We start from the raw sequence: 21,764 nt of genomic DNA on the forward strand, positions 1-21,764 counted from the left end.
CCCCTCCAGTCTTCTGGCAGATTTACCAGCAGCTTTGCCAGAAGTGCAATTTTTCAGAAAAATCTTAAAAATAAAAATTTTGCTTAGTTTTAGCTTTAGAACAAGAAGTTACAAGTGCTAGAGGGCAATCACCCTACAGTCCTTGTCTGCCCACAAATTACCACTCAGTATTACCAGATTTCTGCTACCTTGGTCCAGAACTCAACCTTACATCATTTATACCAAACTGCTTAGTGGTTTCAAAGGTTTCCACGTGAAAACTCCATGCCTCTGGTACCTACCACCCATCTGTCTGCTACAAGCTTTTACTACAAAGCAACCAATTATAGTTTAGACCCACCTACCCCCATAGCAATACTCTAGAAAGGTGCTTTAGTCCCTACTCTGCCTTGCAAGCTCTTCATTAAAAAAAAAAACCAAAAAGGAGAAGCAATCTGATCATTTGATTACTAAACATTTTCAACAGCTATAAATTGGTTGGTCTGCTCCAGCCTCCTGCTCCAAGTAGCAACAAATAGAGAAAAGCATTTGGAGGAGAGCAATAATCAGGTTCTGAATATATAGCAGATAGTACCATTACTGCCAAATCACCGTCCCTTATGCAATACAGCATGCCTGGGATCTAACTGTGGAGCTACCGTGAAAAACTGCACCTCTGCATACCTGGTCTGTGGTGGTTCTTCCTCAACACTACAAATGGTCTGCTGCTTTTCTGGAGGACTGAGAGTCTTCCGTCATAAAAACAACTGCTTTGTCAGAGCTCAAGTATGGAAACAGGTTTTCTTGCACAGAAAAGAATACATGGATCAAGTGTAAATTTTAAATACCTTAGCTTCCTGTTTAAAATGGAGCTATACTGTGAATTTGTCCTTGAGGAAAACATTAATAAGATGAGGAACCATCAAAACACTAAGGCTGCTCACCATCTTCAGGAGGCAATATGGCAGTCAGGAAAGCCATTTGTATTCATAAGTGTTTCTGAAAAGCTTCTGGGCAAGATGTTTGCAATGAGGTCCCTCAGCTTCCTAAACAAGATTGGGGTTCCACAAAGAGAGGACTTTTTAACAACAAAAATTTCAAGTTGCCACTCTGATCCTCCAGTTCACAAGCCTACCTAGATCAAGATGCATTACATTGCTATTTTATTGCTCTGGTAGTTGAAAAAAGACTTTGAAATGGGAATAGAGTGATCTGGTCTTAATGTGACTAGGATTTTCTTTAAGTGTTGATCTGGCCCTCTGCCTCTAAGGCCTGTTGGTCCAACAGAAATATATTAATTAATGCAATACAGAGCATGAAACAGAGCAAATTTGTAGTCTTGGTTTGCTGAAATTTGGTGTTACATGTGGGGAAATAAATCTGAAATTTAATCAGCTTTTCAGGTACCTAACTGGCTGGTCTCTTTCTTTCTTTGGGCACATGGTTTACATGGGAGCAGTGGAATCATTTTAATGATTTTTAATGTTTATGAATTTTTTCTGCTCCATCATTTTGGCACTCACTGATTAACAACTGTGAATAAGACCCTGCCATCATTTTTGCAAATGGGGAAACAAAAAGAAATGCTGTAAAACAAATGTTAATATAATAACTTCTTCTAGAATCCAACAGAAATCTGTTAAACAGTGGATCTATTTACTATTTTAGACAAAACTCAGAAGACCTGAAAATGTCTTCATATAGGATAAAATTAAATATCTTCATACATAATGACAGTAACTGACCTCTAGGATGATGTCATATTAAGGCAGGCACGATGATAAATGTGATGCAAGTAAAAAAGGTGCCTTTCATGTTGAAAATATTTCTTGCTCCTTTTGGAGGTTCTGTACTGTAGGAAAAAAAAAATCAAACAAAAACAAATCAACAACATTAGAAATTGTGATTATTATAAACTGTCATCATTATTCAAACATTGTTAATGTTAACTGTTAATATTAATTAAACATTGTTATAAAACGTGAGCTTACTTAAAGTAATTTTCATATTTGGCTCAACTAGGAGATAAACATTGCTTTATAATAGTGTGTAACACCTCATATTTAGTGACCTGTAATTTCTATTCACATGATTCGTTTGATAAAGCCTTGAATTAGACTTGAAAATACAACAACAAAAAATCCAATGTAAAAAAACCCCTATGGTTAAATTACAGTTTTCTACCATACTGGAATCGATGTAGAGAGATTTAATATGCATCACTTTTATGTAATGTTCAGCTTGTAATTTGCAATTAATACATCAGCTGTCATTAATGACTTTAAGTAGCAATTTTTAATTGCAGGCAAGTGTGAATTTTTATATGTGTATGCTGGCAAATTCATAGAGTTCCTCGTTTTGCTTTTCTGTATATATCCAACAGCTTTCTTGCCTCCTGAAGGAAGAAAATCTGTCAAAAAATCAACAAAGCATTTTATTTCTGACAAAGTTATTTGATCTCTAAAATTCTTGAGTGACTTGAGGACCAGCTGTAAGCTAAGACTCTGGAGTTGGGCTGCAGAAGACTTCAAGAATCATTCTTAATGCAGGATTCACTTTTTATATATAAATTACTGGTGCGGGTGACTCATTTACACCACCTTCAGCATCCTGCCTTTCACTTAAGAGTGAGACTAATGCAACTGGTAGGAGTGCACAGAAGCAAGAGCAGGGCCATATGCTTGGTGGGCTGCTCAGCTCTGCACTGAAAGCAGCTGATTACAGTACTGTGTGGGCTAGCTTTTCTGTCCCGTATGTAACACTCACTGGGCAAGAAGTTATAGTGAATAAAACTCTTGAAATAGCAAATTAAATCAGACACAATAGTGCAGCCCGATGTCATCTTTGGAAACAATCTGCGAAACCAATAACCTGGTATATGTAAAATACTGTTTAAGAAGAACAGATGTGACATCCTATGGCCCTGACCCTCCACTATGCCTGCAGCTATGAAGAATCTTTAGAACTTCCGTGATTTGTTTATGCAGAACTTCTTGAACAGCCTGGTAAAAATATATCCCTGCTATGAAATAGAGGGATATAAAAGGAAAGTGCATCTTAACTTTCACTTGGAACTTCTGGCCTCAGGACTTTTAAAGTTGTTTTTGGTAAACAGCATGCCATAACTGCTTGTAGCACCTATGGATTTAAATTCATACAGCACTAATTCCGTGAGTAATTGTGAGACTGCTTATGTGCACTGTGTCTTTGTATGACTGGGATTTAAAAGAGCAAATGTTTCTCTATCTGCTTTCTGCAATATTTGTCCCTTCACCTTTGAATTGACACTGGTTCAAGTCCAGGTTGGACAGGGCTTGGAGCAACCTGGTCTGGTGGAAGGTGTCCCTGCCCATGGCAGAGGGGTTGGAACCAGATGATCTTTAAGGTCCCTTCCAACCCAAACTGTTCTATGATTCTATGAATCCAAATCATTATTTTTTTAAGGGTCATCAAAATTCTCCCACACTTAATGAAATTATTTTGGTTTCTGCATTAACAGAGCATATCTCCTGTTATTACTGAAAAAAGCACCGAGGTGGGAAGGATCAGGGCTCCTGGGAAGTATAGGGTTAAGGTAACCCAGGCTGGTTGCCTTGAATAGGAAATCGCTTGCCCCAACAGTCAATTTGCCTAATTGATTAGAAGCCTGATTGCACCCCTGAAGGGCTCGATGCCTCGAGGGCATGGAACTTCCAGCGCAGCTCCACAGACGGGAGCCTCCGGTGCTGCTGGAGCCTGGCCTGAGGAACCTTTTCCCACTGCCGGGTTCCGAGGGGCGGTCCCGGCCGCCTCGGCTTCCCCCTATCCCATCCCGCAGGCTGGAGAGGCCGGACCCCTGTGTGCGGCCCGGCGGGGGACGCTGAACCCGTTTACTGATTCAGCCTTTCGTGCTCTAGGGAGTGAGAACCACAAGTGCCCGAAGGATGGGAGTCCCGCGGTCTGGGAAGCTTCCCCAGGGCCAGAAGCAGCCGGAGCGGCTTTGCCTGATAGTCTCAGCAAAGTCGCCTGGTGAAGCCCAGTGGCAGGAAGCAGTTTATAGTACAGTAACTCAGCCCCTTGTCTGGGCTTTTTCAGCTTGGCTTCAGTACTATTACCATGATAAAGACCAGCCTCCCCCCCCCTTTTTTTTTTCCTACTTCCCTTTTGCCCCTTTAAGCCCCTACTTGATCTTGACTTACCTGAATTTCATTCCGATACCTTGACACTTTGGCTGTTCTCCCAGACAGATGTAATTACAAGAGTTCAAATAAACCTTTTTTATTGTTGTTGAGGCAGGGGATGAGGGAGTGAGGAGAAAGCAGAGAGATGCTGTGAAGTTTTGCTGGGAGAACTCACCTTCTCCCAAGGCTCTTCAAGTCTTCTCTGCAATTCAGAGGGCCCAGAAAACAGCAGCTGCAGGACATGATCCAACATTCAGGTTTAGCATAAAACAGAAATAGCAGAGTGAGAGATTTCAGACTGCCAACTGTGTTTCAGTGTGCAATACTCCACCTTCTTCCAAGGAGACCTCGGCATTCTTACCTTGAGAAAGAATTTGACAACTGATCAAATTTTTAAAAAAGGAACAAAATCCATGTAAAAGCTCATTGAAAACATTACACAGTGAAACATGATGGTGGCTTGCAGTCTGCTTCAGCACTCATTCGGTGCTGATGAGAAGAAAAATACCTTTTATTTCATCCCTCCCCATCTCCACCAGTTGCTGGAATTCCCAGGCAGTCTCCAAACCAAAACCAACCTCCTCTCCTTACCTTGTGGGACTTAGGGACCCCCATGTTGCTAGGGCTGCAAGGTACCAAAAGAATAATAAACGTATTTCTGGGACCTCTTGTGAAAAGTAATCTCTCTGATCCAGACATTGCAGAACTCGGTTCTACTTTCTTGAGAGCAGAAAGTGAGTTACAACTTCAGTTATGGTTCACCTGGGAGTGGCTTACAGAGATTCTCCTGTATGTCAGCGTAATAAAGGCAGTCAGCTGGTGAGGGCAACACAACCATAACCTGATCTATAATGCAGTATAAAAAGGAGAACTCTGGCAGGGTTTAGGCTTTTACTCTGATGACATTCACAAACCACCTGGAACAAAGACATGTGGGAAAAGTGAGGCTAGCCTCAAGTGAAGAATTATTTTTGTTATCTCCAATTCGATACTTAGTTCTGTCACTAGACATGCTACTGCATTATTAGGAAATGGGTCTGTATTTCTACCAAGAAGACTGATCTTGTTGCTTTTTATTCTATTACTTTCCAACTCCTTTTTTTCTAGACCGTAAGTCCTTGTACATCCACACACTTCACTGTTGCAGCTCCTGATTTAGTATTCTGAGAACCACTATTAGACCTACTACACAAATCTTTAATCCTTTTGACAAGATATATTTATGTTCCTCCTGTATTAATCTTAGACTCCATAATGCATCATGCATTACGACATGCAATGACCTGGATGACAGAGTGGCGGACACACCTATTAAATCTGTGACAACACCAAGTGGGAAGAAGGTACCAGGGAGCTGGGCTTAGAATACAAAGTGATCTTGGCAAATCAGAAGCATGGTCTGAAGAAGCAGCAGGCTGTCCAGCACAGACAATGCAAGACAGTGCACACAGGCAAGAATAATCCACTGCATGAAGATAGGCTGTAAAACATCTGGTTAGAGAGTGAGCTCTGCAGAGCTGAAAGCTGAGGGGCTACCAAAGATTGCAAGCTTAGCAAACCCAAACACTGCAAGAGGAACTACAAGCACAAGTCCAACCTGGAAATCACAAAACATTAATAATTCAATTCTATGCTGCATTACAGCTTCAAGGGGAGTACTACATGCAGTTGTCTATGAGGCACTTCAAGAGGGACACAGAACAACTGAAGAGAACAATGAAGATGAACAGAGGTCTAGAAAATGTAATTACTTAAAATGGTGTTAGCTTAAAAAGAAAAGATTGAAGTCACTATTGTCCGGAATAGTGGAAAAGAAATTTTTTTTTTCCTATTTTTGTAGTTACCTCATAGGGAAAAACACAAATTGGGATGGGCTTAAGTTGCAGGAAGAAGGTTAAGGTTCCAGACTGAGAAATATATTTTAATGGTAAGAACAAGGGGGCTCTGGACCAAGTTTGGCAGGGAGAGCAGGTCCCTGAGAAGCCGTTAGACAAACAGCTCTCAGTGATGAGTGGGTATTATCTGAGGCTGTGTTGGGCAGGGGAGTGGATTAGATTGTATGTTTTCTTTAGAAGAACCTTCCAGTTGTGCAGTTCCAATAACCTAGTAATCCTAAAAAAATTGTAGTTAATATAATTTTCTGAGATCCTCATTCCTTCAAAAAACGTGCTGGTTTTGAAAAAGGTTTCATAAAATAAAACAAAAAACTTACGAGCTAAGCTATCAGTTCTACCATCCTCTACAAAAACCTGGTAAGTATTCATAATATTTTATTATAGTATGATACTGGGAAACAATTATTTTCTTATGCTTAACGATGTACGAAGTGCAACAACCCATAAGTACTAGACAGACCTTTTTAAATAGTCTATAGATATTACTTCTGAAACTTCATTACTTATGAAGTCTATATAGAGTACCTGATCTCAAAAAATAAAATCAACACTCCTACATTGGGGAATGGATCACCTAGAGAGAACCATCTGGCTGCGAGCTCTCTTGTACGCTTTTCTTTTAATTCTTATGTCTGAAAACAGAAAAAGCAAAGACCAAGAAATGACAGGCAGATTCATTAGAGTATATACTAGAGTATTAAAAATAGATTCTGTAAAAATAAATAAAACAATAGCTTAAACTAATTTAAATAAATGTTTCTTTATCTTTGATGTATTAAATTGCATATTTCAACTACAGTTTGGAAACAGGAGTTAAAATATTTTTTTAATTTTCTGTTTAAAAACATTGTGCAAAAAACATCACAAGAAAAGAATGGTTCCAAAATATTTTTTAAAGTGTACAAACCAGCTGTGTATAACACAATACACAGTTTGGTGCACTCTTTTGCCCTTTTTCGAACCATTTAAAACACACTAGCACGCTGCACCAGATTCAACTCCTGTATAAAGAAAAAGCATTTCTACCTGGATTCAGTGGATTTATTCTAATATCCAATGTTACTCACTCCTTCTCCCTTTCTTTCAAACAGAAACCAGACTCAGACTTATTGCAGTTACAAATCACAATGAAATTTTACACCATTGATATTATTCCCTTGGACTTTACTGCGAGATCACTCTGCACTTTACAGCAATAGAGAATTTTGTTGATTTTCTTCCCCTCCCCACAGTCTGAAGGATTTTTTGCATCTCCAATAAATTCCCAAATGAATTTTCCCAGGCATGAGCAATACCCACTGGATGTATTTAGGATTTGACTGTATTATACCTTAATCACCTCCTAGAAATTCTCAGTCTGGTAGATAGCTCAATTCGGTTCTGAAGTATCAGTGTTACATGTATTCTTAAAATTATAAGTTAGGGTATATTTTGCATGTGCTTTCGTAGAAGATTTGTATCACTTCAAAATATGTTTGTTTTCTTTTTTTCTTTCCAATTGCATTCTTCGATTTGGAGAATGCCTTTGCCAAATTTGCAGCAGGAGAAATTGAAAATGTTTTGAGTGTTTAGGTCTCTTAACCATGAAATACCATGAAATATCACTATAATTGCATAGGCAAGAAGATACAAACAATTTGAACCCCCCTTACAAGAAATAACTTGTATTAATATCAACAATTACACACCCCTCTGTGGGCATAGATAGGTTTTCTTACCCTTTAAGGATGTTTAAGTGTAAGTCTTCTCAGCCACAAAAGTACATTTGAGGAAAAACACTCCCATGTATAAGGATCTGACCATAACACACTATTAACATCAACGTACTTACTCATGATTTACAGTCTTGTAAACTAAATTCGTGTAGTTTGGATGACAACTACAGCTTTTATTTTCTCCCTGAACACACTTTAACATGCGTAGAGAGTATAAGGAACATACTAGTCTAAAATGAACTTTAGGCCTCTTGAGGGCACAGGAAAGTTTGGTTCCTGCAGCAACTGCAATTCCTCTACAGGATCCCTCCAATTTGGCTTTCAGCTACAGGAAAGCAAACCAAACACAACCTCCTGGTGCTCGCGTGGATATTGACCAGAAGTTAACACTAGATACATGTATAAAAAAATTCTACCTGTGTACCCTGGAGGTGTGTCCTGGTTGCTATGGGAATGGTAATCATGAATTTCCTGGCCAAAGTGTGATTAAAATCCTCACTTTCAACACTGCATTAATGTTGTTTTTCACACTTGCAAGATACAGATTTTAGCTGTAGTTTAGGCATTCCCGAATGCAATAAGCTCTTTTCCCTGACTTTGTGCTAGGATGTTAAACTTAACAAAAAAAAACCCCCAACAAACCCAAACCAAAAATCCCCAACAAAACTGAACAGTAAAAAATAGTAACAGCTACATACACATAAACCCTTACAGTATAATCGCTAGCATTTCCAACAAACCCCCACCAGTTTCCATTCAAACTGGTGGCTCAATGTACCTGAGACAGCTAATTAAAAAAGGAAGTGGTCAAAGTCATGCCTTTTTTTTTTCTTTTTTTGTAAACTTCAAAGGTGATCCCTCTCCTTCCTCCTCTTTACATTTTACTGTCTGGCTTTCTGCCCATCCTGCAGCTGTTAGCTGAGCCTGTGTTTCATGGCGTCAAACCTGCCTCCTCACGGTCCATAAAGTTACAGCAGGGATCGTGATACGCAGGTGTGGAAAAGCCAGAAGTGCAAGATGGGCCCGTTAATGATTTTTCTGGCACCCCATGCTGAGCTGCTGAAAAAAGAGAGAGCAGCTCGCAGAAGGCAAGGGACTCTTTGTTTGCAAAGGTATTTGAGATGGTATTACTTCTCCCACAACAAAGGTGTTGGGTTTTCACTTTAAGGGCTGTTTACAGAAATGATCCACCTTTTATACAGCTTTTAAAAAATGCTTTGAGGCTTTAATTGGACACAGGATTTGCGTCACACCAGTATGAAAACTCTTACTTTTCATTTAAGCCCCCATTAAATCATTCCATGATCTTACTCAGTGATAAGCAGCCAGCTCCCATTATGTGGACTTAACAGACGAAAACAAAAATTGAATCACTAGGCCTTCATTTATGTCATATATTCTAATCTGGGAACTTCTGCACCAATTTACATTTGGGCAATGAAGGCAGAGGAGACCAACTGCTAAAAAACACCCAAACCAAAACTAAACTAAAAACCAGATCAGGAAAAAAAGACAACAAATTGCTGTTCTTCTTGAAATAACTGGACAATGTAATAACTATTATCTAAAGCATTTAGCTTATAAAAATCAGAGGTCTGCTTCACTTTAAACATTGCTGCTCAAGCTGTGATCTGAACTGTGCCCAAAGAACAACTTTAAACAACTCTAGGTCAATACTTTTAGAAATGGGTGCCTGATGGTAACAGCCTACAGGAACCATTTCCCAGATGCAAGTGTGACACATGATATTCTCTGCCACTCAGAAGCAATGGGTCTTAAATCATCCAAACACCAATGCATAGCCCAGATTTCACAAAATACTTAGTACCCAACTTCAACCAGTGTCCCTATCTCCCAGTAGGAGAGAGCCTGAACAGTTGCATTTGGGCTTTAAACTCTGTCCCCGAGCCTCTAGTTAGGTGTGGAACACTAGCACATCTGCAACCTCTAGGTCTAGATCGCCTAGCAGCCCAATCTTTAGGCATCTGTATTTTAACCCTGGCCCTTCGCATCAGTATTTTAAAGCTAGGCAGTATTTTGATGCTAACAAAGAGCAGACAAGGACTAAGAGCAGCAGTGAATGAGGAACATATTATGAGGGGATGGGAGGTTTAAGAGGAGCTACTGAGGCAGAAGAGTGCTGCTGCGCTGTCATCTCAGCTGTTCATCCATATATCATTTACTTACATGTTTAGCAAAGTAGGGATTTGTCTATGCATATTCTGTAAGAGAGCTACAATTTCTATTGCTACAACTCCTAAAGATACAAAGCTGCTGGGCATTCCCCAAAGCTCTAAGGTTCAAGTTTGGTTCTGGAACTGCATATTCATCTAGACTTGCATATTCATCTAGACATCTATCCATATCATATGATGAATATGCTCCCTCTGGCAAGCAGCGATAGATGAATTTCAGGCTCCTGACCTGCTCACATATTTTTTCCTAATATTCTCTTTCCCCAGACAACCATTTCTGATGCAGTAATTCCTAGAAACTGAAGCCAGCAACCACAAGCCTGAAGAAAAGCAGTGCCAACTGTAAATTAGCTGGAAACAAGGGCATCATGCTTCTGCTACCACTTCAGCATTGTCTTACTAAGTGACATCTGAAGCTTTAAGATAGGAGCATATCTCTTTAAGAAAAGCCTGTGGGAACCAGAATGGACCTCATCATCTGCAACAGTGAAGAATGCAGAGTGGTTTTCTCCATGCCTGCAGTTACAACTTGCTCAGAACTGGCATGGCATGGCTTTGGTGACAAATGGTGCCTTTTCTAAGGACATTAGGGAACGATGTGCATGTGTTTCATGATGTTCCTAGGTCCAGGTCTGACAACAGATTTTCAAGGGATCTTGATACACGTAAGACACTGTTTCTCCTCTTTTCCAGTAACTGCTGTGATAACTGTGACAGTATCTTCAGCATGGAAATATAACACAAACTGCTCAACCCAGGACTCCAAAAGATGGCCTGTATCCAAAAAAAAGCAACCAAAGCTCAAAAACCTAATTCAAGAACAGAACTCTCACAGTATCCACATACAGCAGGGAAATAAAGAGATATAGAGAAGGTAACAACTCTCTCTGTTTTTTCTAGAAATGTATTTCCCAGCTGTCAGAAGGAAGAGTAAGGTGAGTTCATGAATAATTGCTTTTGCTTGTTCCTTTGGCAACCAGACTAATCTTTAGCTATACATCCTGCAGCAGTCTGTAATAACTTCCCCATCTTGTGTCAGCAGATATATTTTAACAGCAAAGTACAAGGAACAAAATCTTCTTTTAAGCTCAACAAATCTCAATAGCCTTTGTGCTTCACCCACAAGCCACCTAAATTACATGAACTGGCCTTTCTCATTATGTTTATGATGCCCCAAAATGTCTTACCAACTGTATGAAAACTACCGTGCCACCAGCTTTTTGAGGAGGAAGCTCTGACCTTACAGCTCTGGAGAGCGATGAGCCAGTCCTCCATGCTCTCACAAGGAAATAAGCTTATTAGAAAGCATGTTAGAAACTGAAAAGCTGAAGGAGAATGGGCATAGTGGGTGAATGTTGCAGAACACTATGGTAAATTGTCTGCTCTGATAGGGAACTCTTCAATAGCCACTTGCATGCTATACAGTCTTTTTGCACCACCACTCCTTTCTCTTGTGGTGATGGCAGCACAACCTTCATATCACAATGAAAGGCTGCACCAAAACAAGCAAGCAAACAATTTTAAGGGTTGTGAGGTACTGAAATACAAAAACAATAGAGACAATAGATTTATCTCAGAGTGATTTTTAGATTCTGCCTTCCTCTAGACTTCCGTAGGATTCGTTACTCTGAGATTCCCAACCTCTTTTTTATGGATGCTGTGCGCAACAGTGGAGTGCCACATACAGCATCATGATTTTGCTGCATTACAAGTCCCCCTTGAAAGGCCTCAAATCACAGTTTAGTAAAGCCAGCTATAAACCTCACAGAGTAAAGCATCTCTCCTCCAGGCATGCTCACCTGTTCTTCATGAGCAATTAAGGACTGTGTCTGGGTTCAGCTGCTGAGCATCCAACTGGGACTGTGCTTTGGGATTTTCTCTCCCAGCCTCAGCTCTGCCCTCCCCAGCACAGCTGGGGCAGTGATAAGTGCAGCTCCCAGCCACGTGCTACACTGAGATGACTTGTATGCCACAAATGACACGTACCACAGCAGGGCTTTACCCTGCTTTACTAAATCCTATAGCGTACTTACAACACATAATGGTTCTCAACGTTGCACACTGGCAAAATAGTTTTTGTAGACCACTGTTGTCATCTCTGCTCTGTATCAGTGGAGTTGTGGGATGTATTTTGGTTTAAATAAGTACCTTTGTGATATCAAACTCCAATTTCTACCAGCTCATTTGTCCAACATTTAGTGTTATGTGCTCCTTAGTTTGAGATCAAAGCCAAGACTGAATGAGGTGCACATGCAGTGCAATTTTCAGTCTCCTGCTTGAACCTGGATGGAGCACCAGGCTAGCAGGGCTAACCTGCTTCTTACAACCCTGCTAGCTTACTCAGAGAATAAGAAGTTTCTAGTGCACCTTGATTTTCCCAGACTTGTTTGCCAGATTTTTCAATTAAAAATATTTGGGGTTTGCAATTTTCCTTGAATTCTGATTGGCCAGCTTACAGCAATGGAAAAAAGTACGAGCTATAGCCAAGTCTATAGAGCTTTTATTTTTAAACTGAAGTACTGTTTTCAAACTGTAACAATTTCAAAACTATCAAAATGCTGAAAGCGTGTGAAATTTAAATCCAGTTGTGAAAACCAGCAGAGTTCAAACATATAAATATTTCCTACTTCTTCATTTCTCCCATTTTCAGTCAATTCTAATCAAAGAAATGCTAAAGAACATTTAAACTGGATAAACCCATGGTAATATAACAAGGGCTAAACCTTGCCTGATCTGGCAAACAAGGGAAAGGTGGGAGGAATTCTGAGGGAACAGCCGGAGTGAGAAGTGAAACTGCAAGACCGTGAGATGGTGATCAAAGGGAACAAGGACTCCCAGGCACAGTGAGAAAAAACATTACTGTCCTGGAGAGATGAATGAAGAAAATCTGTAAAAAAACAGGGTCCTCTTTGTGGGGCATTTCCCCCAGTGCTGTTCAGAAGAGTTGATTTTTAGCTGTTACATTAGTTCAATTCAGATAATTTCATTAGCTTCCTTAAATTTGCCTCATCTCAAATAATGCCCCAAGCTCTGGATTGCATTTCCGCATACACCAGATGTAAATACAAGACCAAATATGACTCCATTTTAGGGACTATCCACCCAACTGGATGTCCAAAGGTTAACAAGCTGACGTTTGAAAAATGTTTCATCTAAGAACCTTGAAAGGCAAACAGTACAGCACCATGTTAGTAAGAAGCAAATCAACCAGCTGAGATTTTCTTTTTATTGCTGTTGTCAACAACAGTCCCTAAAACCAGCTTTCAGACCAGAGGATCATTGTGTTTAAAAGCAATAATTAGTGCTGTTAATTTTTCTCTTAGTTAAAAAAAATCCCAATACAAACCAAACCCACTTTTCTCTATTGCAACAGTAAAGGGGGGGGGGGGAGGTGTTGAGGCATTTTCTACTGTAAGTTGGGAGCAAAAAGATTCTTCAGGTATGGTATAGATAGATATCAAAGTGACAGGAGGGAAGCCATGTAAATTAAAAACAAACAAACAACACACACACACACAAAAAATCCAAACACAACAAACCTCCAACCCCCCAAAAACCCCAAACCAAACCAGCAGAACAGTCTGCTCCTTAATTCTGAAGTCCTGATACTGCCCATTTTTTGCAGCTGCTACACTTCATTGCTGCCCCACAGCACTCATTCATGTAATTTTTTTCTGTTACTGAACAGAGTAGATACACAATTTCTGAGCACATACAATACTTCGAGTGATAGAACAAGATCATTGTGGGGAAGGAGGGAAGCATTAGTAAAGAATTAGAAGGCATTCTGGAAGACTTCTTCACTTCCAGCTAAAGCTGAAATTTAAAAGTGTCTTAAGATCCTATTTTCTTTTCTGCTCCTGAATAAATTAGCCACTTGTTTCTATGAGTAGCATCTATGGTTTGTGTATAGGAGTTTCTATGTAGCAATAATTGTTTTTAATGTTCATGAAGGAGCTGTATCTCTCAAGCTTCTCCAGAGACAGGCAGACAGGAAAAAAATCAGTCAAGGGAAAAAAAAAACTCGTATAGGGCTTCAAGGTCCACTCCAATCAGGGCAGTGGTGTGGTCTATTAGGATGACCGTCATCTGGGCACTTTGGATGAGCTCAGAGAACTTGTGCAATGCTTAGGCAGCAACACACAGGAGCCAATGGAAAAGAAAATAGATGAGGATAGTTGGAAAGCAAGACAATATAAGGTACTGCAATGTAGAAGAAAAGCTTTAAAAGGAGCTTTAAAGATAAGAAAAGATGGGGATCCAGTGAGAGATCCTTCCATGGGAGCAGCACAAACATTGGCAGAGAAATTACTTTAGCTCTTATGCTCTGAAGAATGGAAGTATCTGTCCTGGAGGAGACGGAGGGCTAAACAACATTCTATTATCAAGGTGTAGGCCTGAACAATGTCCTGTGCAACAAAGATATGACATTCGGACAAAGTTCTCCCAGTATCTACCAACTGCAGGGAAAAAAGCAATTTAAAAATGCACTGTTTCACTCTCAGCAGTGAAGGAGGACAGCCATGCTTGTTTAAACCCAGTATATAACATAACATTTAGGACTAGTAATGTAATAATATATTTTTTATTGAGAGCATCAGAATGGGGAATTTCACTGGAAAGGCTGGAGGAGGGGGAACAGTATAGTCACTGCTTGAAATTCCTCCCTATGTGCAAAACACAGGCAACACCTTCACAACTCAAGTGGTATATTAGCCTTGTGTTGTGCAAGGTTGGGCTATTCCTCTGCACGTTACAGACATATGAATAAAGTGCAACGAAAGCCAAAAAAAAAAAAAAAAAAAGCCTTGAATGATGCTTTAAGATTATTTTTTATTATTTAAAAACAATCACATCAGAGATGTACTGAAATCAGAATTAAAAAAAAGGGTGGTTATAACATAACTGCCTCTTCAACAGGAGGGGATTGACAAGTTACAAATATTTTCCTTTTTAGTTCAGATAACTTTTTACAGCTACAAAATCATCTCTCAAGTGCTTTGAAGCCAAGCATAACCAAACCACCCACTGACTTATGAGTAACTGTAGAAATGGCTACCAAGTGCAACTCCGCTAAGGCCACTGGAAAAAAATGCTGACTTGCATGGCCTTTATTACACTCAGCTTAATAATTATAGAGCTAAATTTAGCTGAAGAGACCCAGCCAGGGATGTGATTTTCACACTTACCTTAGGAAATATTTGCTCGGTTTCTCTTTGGGGCTTTGTGTGTTAATGACGAGGAGGCAGATGTTGGCAGTATGCCGATCCCTGCACTCTGGCTGGGCACTGTGGGCAGAAGAAAGAAAACAAAGTCAGAAGGATGCATTTTCTATTCAACTCGTGATGGTGTATTTGCCCCTTGATGTGCCATCCTAACGTGCATCTTCACCTGGGAAAACGTAACATAACAAGCAGGACTGGTTTAGAGATTATATTTTCCTTATTCTAGCCAATCTCAATTTCTTTGAAAGAAACTGAAAAAGACATCTGAACAGGACCACATTCTGGTTTTTTCCACACTTCACTCTTTTTATCCTACATCTGTTCTTTCTATTCGACTGTATTCTGCTCTCATTTACCTTCAGTGGAAGCAGAGTAAATGCTCTAGTGTCAGTGAAATGGGTCCAGTTTTACATAGTTGAAGTAGCCCTTCCATGATGTCTCTCAGCCAAAATGAGTGCAAGTTACTGGCCAAAGGAGATGCTGATCCCTCCTTCTAACACTTGCACAGCTATGTAATAAACTGTATCAGGTAACCAGCTCAAAACTAACCTGAAGAAAAATTAGGGATCGGAGTGAGGAGTTGATTTTCGTCCAGGCTGGCACCAAGATCTGCCTCCCAACACAGGTGGCCTGAATTCCAGTAGGAACACAAGCAGGGAAAAGCTGGGGGTGACACCTTTGCTCTACACAGCACACTCATATCAACCCAAAATTACAGTGAAACTACAGTCCTGATCTAGTTCACAATTAAGGGAGGCAAAGCAATAGAAACAATAAAGAAACACTCAAAATTTAAAAAAAAAAAAAAAAAAGAGTATTTTTTCTTTTTGTTTGAGCTCTCTGAACTGGCTCACTTTGGTGTCAGACAAACACCAGCAGAGACCAAGGACAGGAAGGGGAGGGGAGCAGGACTTGGCAGCAATAGCTGTTGTGTCAGCTTAGCAGTAGCACCAACCCATCACTTAGAGCATCTGTGGTAAGCTGATTGTTAATAACAGCAAAACCTCAAAGCTGTTGAAATGACTTTTTTTTTTCTTTCCTTACCAGCTAGGAAATTACAGTGGTTCTTTCCGAGATCTTTCATAAAAGGTGGGTATACATGAAGATACAAGATCTGGCTCAGAGAGCAAGAATTGAAACATTAGGGCTTGAAAACAGAGATTCAAAGCCTTGGTTAGGCCACCTTACCCCTCTTTCAATAGAAAAAGGGGTGATAGAGAGGACCCCATTAATCCCTGCACAAAGGCTGTTCTGGTGAAACCTCAAACACAGTGATTGTAGTCCAAGTGGTTATTACCTTCCATGAGACCTACAGTAGTGCAATTGCACTGCTTCACTCTTTGTTCCCATAGCTTCCTCCATCTGCTTCAAATCACTGTTGATCAAATGCCTGCTATCTGCAGCTCGTGGGAGCAGTGTACGAGAAGCCCTGCATAGGTGTTCCAGAAATGTCTGGATCTGGCCCTACTGGAAGCAGTGGAAGGTATTTGCACATTTTCACTCCCAGGCATGAGCTAGAGGTGAAAAGGTTCATGACTGAGGCAGCAAAGAAAACCTCAGCCTTGAGGTAGGTTTGATTTGTATCAGCTGATGGCAAGTTTCATCAAAAGTTTGTGTCAATGACTCCAACAATTTACAGACTCTTAGATGAAAAAGCTTATTCCAATGTCTTACTGAATAAAACCATGACGAATGCAGTCAACAGCTGCAACAATGGTGTGGATGCAATGCACTTTCATTTTGTAATGGATCTGATTTAAAATTTCCTGTGAAATTCTGCACTTCACAGCAGGCAGATTCAGAATAGCTAGACAGGCCAAGTTCAACTAGAGAAGATCCTGAGCAACATGATCTAGATCTGAAGTTGAAGCAGAAGGTGGATGAGAAACCTTCAGAAGTCCCTTGCAACCACTATCTTTTCAATGCTTCTAAGCACACACAGCAGTAGATTTGCTCCAGTCACTTTAACAGAGGTACCCTGCTTCACTTGAGTACTTTACCAAGAGCACTTGCAAATAGTAACAGCTGAGGTCATTACCAAAACCAAATGCCTCTCTGGACTACCTGCTTTGGCCAAACATCCAGTCACTCTCCTATCAGTGTGAGAGTTGGGTGAAATATAAGGGACCCTTGAACAGGAGACAGGGTCAATAATCAGATAGGCCCTCTTAGCCTGAAGATATAATGAATAAAGGCAGGATTAGATGAAGAGCTGTCAGGGAGAAAACACCCTTTGAAGTTTGGTTATTGTTCTTCAAACTACAAGATTATTAGTCTTAGCCTGGAGAAGAGTTTTTGTGCCTCTGAGACCATCTCCTCTTTCCAGCTGGTCTAATTAAAGAAACATAGAGGCAATCTTGTCTGTGTCCTGACCATACAGTACAACACAGGACGCGACTTAGAGGGAAAGTAATTGCAAACATCCCAGTTACAGCAGGCAGATTAAGCAGGAGGCCAGCTGAGCAAAGAGAGAAAGCAGCAGACCAGCCTCCTGGACCCAATGCCAGAGGTTAGCTATATATTGTACTTTGCAAACAACAAAAGTCCTTGTAGTTCTCTTCCTGCAGAAACCTTGCCCAGCCTGCAAACAAGAGTTAAAGCAAGGACAAGGAGTTATTTCCAGCAACCTCCACAAGCGTGTGCATCCCATAGTTCTTTGTTGGATGCACACAGCCTTAACTTCAAGACTTTCATTGCTTTGACTGGGTGTGTTCGTTTTGACAAAACAGAAGTTAAGGAAGGGTCAGTCTAAGAGTGAAGACCTTCATTATAACTCCACTCATCTTTGTTAATGTATTAAACATAGGAGCTCTGCTTTAATTTCAGTCCTGCGAAAAAGTACAAAGCAAAATCTTGCCACAGTGCATAACTATCATGCTCTTAAAAAAAAAAATGCTAAGGGCTTGTAAGACAAGTAACAATTGCATTTCCTGCATGCAGGAAACAAGGGAAAAAAGATGTCTGAAGAGGGAAAGGATCAGGCATTCTATCTAGCCTCCTGACGAAGAGGAGTAAGAGTGAGAATTGATTTTTATGCTGCTTGCTGCATGGTCCTGCAAGTCAATGCAGATCCCTACTTCTTGCTTCAGATCTGTTTCGGGAGAGATTTTGCACCCAGCAGGCAAAGTGTGCCAGCACTGGAGTGAGCAGTGTTATCGGGTGTTAGCTGCAGCACTCTGATACATCCTTGAGAACTAGCACATCATTAGGGATACTTTCACAATGGAATGTGTGGGTCTTAGGTCCATATGTCAGACAAAACTGAGGATGCTTTTAAGGAGGAATTAAAAAACCAAAACAAAACCTAACAACAAATAACTTTTAGTAACTGCTCCTTTAAGTGCTCCTTTTGCATTTGATTTCAGCATTATTACTGAGATACTCAAAACCCATTTTGATAAAGTGACTCTATATGCTCTTCTGTTAAAAAAAAAAGAAAAAGAAAAAAAACCTAAAACCAACCAACCAAAAACCCCACCACAAGATGTAGCTATTTGTTTGAAAAGTGGTCTGGAAAATAAATTAACAGGTTACATTTTGCAATGTAATACCGAGTATTACAGATACAAAGTCTGATTCTCTCATCTCTGCACCTTGGGCAGTCATTGCCACCTCCCGGAATTAGCAGCTGTTTACACCTACTTGCACTGATATAAGTGACAACACGAGCAAGGTGATAGAAAACAGGTCTGCAATGTATAGCCTCAGCCAAACACACCTGAAACCCTTTAACAGAACAAATATATCACTCTATGTCTAAGTGTATATTACAATAATAGTAATAAGCTATGTGGAACTACATACAACATAAACAACACATTTTATACACTAGACTTATAAGAGATTTGATAATGACTGATATATCCACAAACAATAAAACACCCCTATTAACATATTGCATTCTAAGTACATTTTAAAATATCTCAGGATTTGTTCTTTTGCACAGCTGAAGCAGGACCTGCTCCCTCAGCAGCTACCTTGATGAAGAAAACAGTGAGTTCACACCGATCAAGGAGCTGGCTTGAGGCATCACAGTTCCTGAAGAGTGCTTCCAATTCGCATAGGCAAGTACCTGTTCCAGTGACAGAGCTTCAAGAGCACACCACTACAACTACAAGACTAAATACCAAACTCCCTGACTACACTGGCATGTGACCTCAGCCATTACTGCTTCTAAACTACATGGCCAAATAACCCCAGATCTTCTAAGAAAGAAGTGACACTGTGGTTTGCTTTTTCACTGTGAGGTTGCTGAAAAGCATGAAGACCTATGGTGTTCTCCATCCTTCCTTACCTGTGCTGCTAAAAATGAACTGACACAGGTCTCCCATTCTCCACAGCGGTCACTCCTCCTGGGGTGGCAAGAAACCACTAATATCATATCCGAGACTCCTCCACTCCTGGAAACATTTGTGGTTAACAGCTCTAGAGTTTTTTCCTTATTATCAAGTTTTACTCCATAGGTAATGAAATACTTAATTTGAAATAAATTCCTAAGGACCTCTCTTACAGAGTAGCTATTCAGATTATCTCCCTGTATTAGTCCTGTGTAAAGAAGCTTATTTCTTCACATTGCCAAGTGTGTGAAAGCAAGCCCACTGTCTGAAGAGTCACCTGTCTATTCACAATACACTAGCAACTTTGCACCAATTGCCGCATGGATTGATTTCCATCCATAATCTACCTGCTTCATAACCAGCAAGCTAATACTGTGGGGCTCCCTTTGAGTATCTTTACTAAGAGAACATTATGCTTTTAGTGAAGAATAAAAGTTAATTTCAAACCAAGGCCAAATCCATGCCCTGCCTCTGATAGAGAGTAGAGGGAAGGGGTGGGGAAGTCTTTGCTGAAACGCCGTTTCACTTTAGGATGAACCACCTGAAATGTTCTAAATAAACAATTATTTCTCATTCCCAATCCACGAACTCCGTTTTTATAGATCTATCCTATACACGATTCTCTTTCCCAGAAATCATGCATTATGCTTGCATGCATCTGCCGCTCCACATCTTCTTAGTTAGTATCAGCTTCATTTGCTGCTAAGTTTAACAGCAACTTTAGAGCGAAGTGAGTATCGGTACATACAACTTCAGATAACAGAATTTCATGTTAATCTCAGCTGCTGTGCCTAGAGTTAAAACAGGAGCAGCTGGTGTTTAGAAGGCTCTGTTTTGGGAGTTATGGGTATAAGTGGAAGGTGGACTGGAAAGAGGAATTTCGTTACACACAGCTGATGGCAATTTCTTGCCTATCAGCAGCTGCTTCTGTGACATTTCTATACCAAAAAGTGAAAGAGGACTTGGGTAGGGATGGCAAGGCTGGTCCTCAGAAAATGCAGTTCCTCAAAAGCTATTCCACATCAAGAGGGGCAGCCTCTCCTCCTGCCCTTGCACCAAGGGGCCAGACCCCACCATCCACAGAGTGCTTCCTTGTCCTATGGCACGTGCATTTCAGTGGTGCCTGAGAGAAAGAAAAAACAAGGGCTTCTGCAGGACAACAGGCACTGGACATACGTAAAGTGGTATTGCTCTGGGAAAGGAAGGCTTCCTGAAGCATGAATTGGAGAAGTTCAGGGACTTGTTTTGCTGTGATTAAAAACAGGTGTGGGAGGGAAGGAGGGGGGGAGCCACAGTCTTTACTTAACATTCAAGTACACTATAGTAGCCACCAGGCAGACACACAACCCCAGGTCCCAGGCCTCCCTTGATATTTAAATTTCTGCCTCATCCCTCTGAAACCTAATATTGCTACCACAATCAGCACCTCTTCCTTGGACCCATCCTGATTTCTGAACACTGCATGCATCTCACTCAGTCTTGTCCCCTCCTCAGCTCTGTAACAGCCTGTGCTGTATTTCCCCCTCCTGGCTTCCACCCTTCGTTGTCACCCTTTTTCTCTTTCAAAACTCACCTTGGCTTTGGCCGCTGGGTTTTGAAGTTATGTCTCTACTGTAAGGTAGAAATATACAATTTATTTTTAACAGGCAAGCTCAAACACCCTTAAGTCTGATTTAGGCTGCAAGGAGCAAGCCCTGGGCACTTCTGATGCTCCTCAGTTCTAACAAAGCTCTTTCTGTGTTACACTGCAACCCAGCACATATATGGATTTCTCACAACCCTCTAATGGCTCCTCATTCTCCTCTGTCTCTTGTCCCCTGTCTGTGAGACCTCTTCAAAGCTCTATTGTGGGCCTCATCTTCTGTATCTTATCCTCAGGGAGCCTCCTCTCTTCACACTGATATAACTATTACCTCTAGGTAAATGGCTCACAAATCTACATCTGAATACCAAACTGATCTCCATCAGTTTAGCCCTACATATTTAATAACACTTTTGATCTGCTGCCCTGGAAGGATGACTATCTGTATAATACTAAACTTTGCAGTTATTACTGAACAGCTTGTATTTTTCCTTTTATGTTATTTCCTTTTCTCCATGCTGGTAGCAGCAACATCCTTCCTATTTCTAAAACTTTAATTCTTGATATGTCTACTTATCAATGCTAGAATATTTTCTGCTTTTCAGGTCCTCCTCCACAATAAAACAAATCCAGACAACACGATTGCCCACGTTGCTCATCTTGATCTACTATATTT

At 40.5% G+C, this 21,764-nt stretch overlaps 1 long non-coding RNA gene across 2 annotated transcripts in view; it reads right to left on the bottom strand.

Moving 5' to 3' along the window:
- Positions 1 to 1,732: 1,732 nt before the first annotated feature.
- LOC115613977 overlaps positions 1,733 to 21,764 on the bottom strand; it is a 30,282-nt gene continuing 10,250 nt past the window's right edge. For both annotated transcript variants that reach the window (XR_003993589.1, XR_003993588.1), the window contains 3 exons: positions 15,134 to 15,232; positions 4,315 to 4,371; positions 1,733 to 1,831 (listed from right to left, as the gene is read on the bottom strand). This is a non-coding gene — a long non-coding RNA (uncharacterized LOC115613977). The remainder of the gene's footprint in view (positions 1,832 to 4,314; positions 4,372 to 15,133; positions 15,233 to 21,764) is intronic.

Source organism: Strigops habroptila, chromosome 10 (genome assembly GCF_004027225.2).
Source record: "Strigops habroptila isolate Jane chromosome 10, bStrHab1.2.pri, whole genome shotgun sequence".
Taxonomy (NCBI): domain Eukaryota; kingdom Metazoa; phylum Chordata; class Aves; order Psittaciformes; family Psittacidae; genus Strigops; species Strigops habroptila.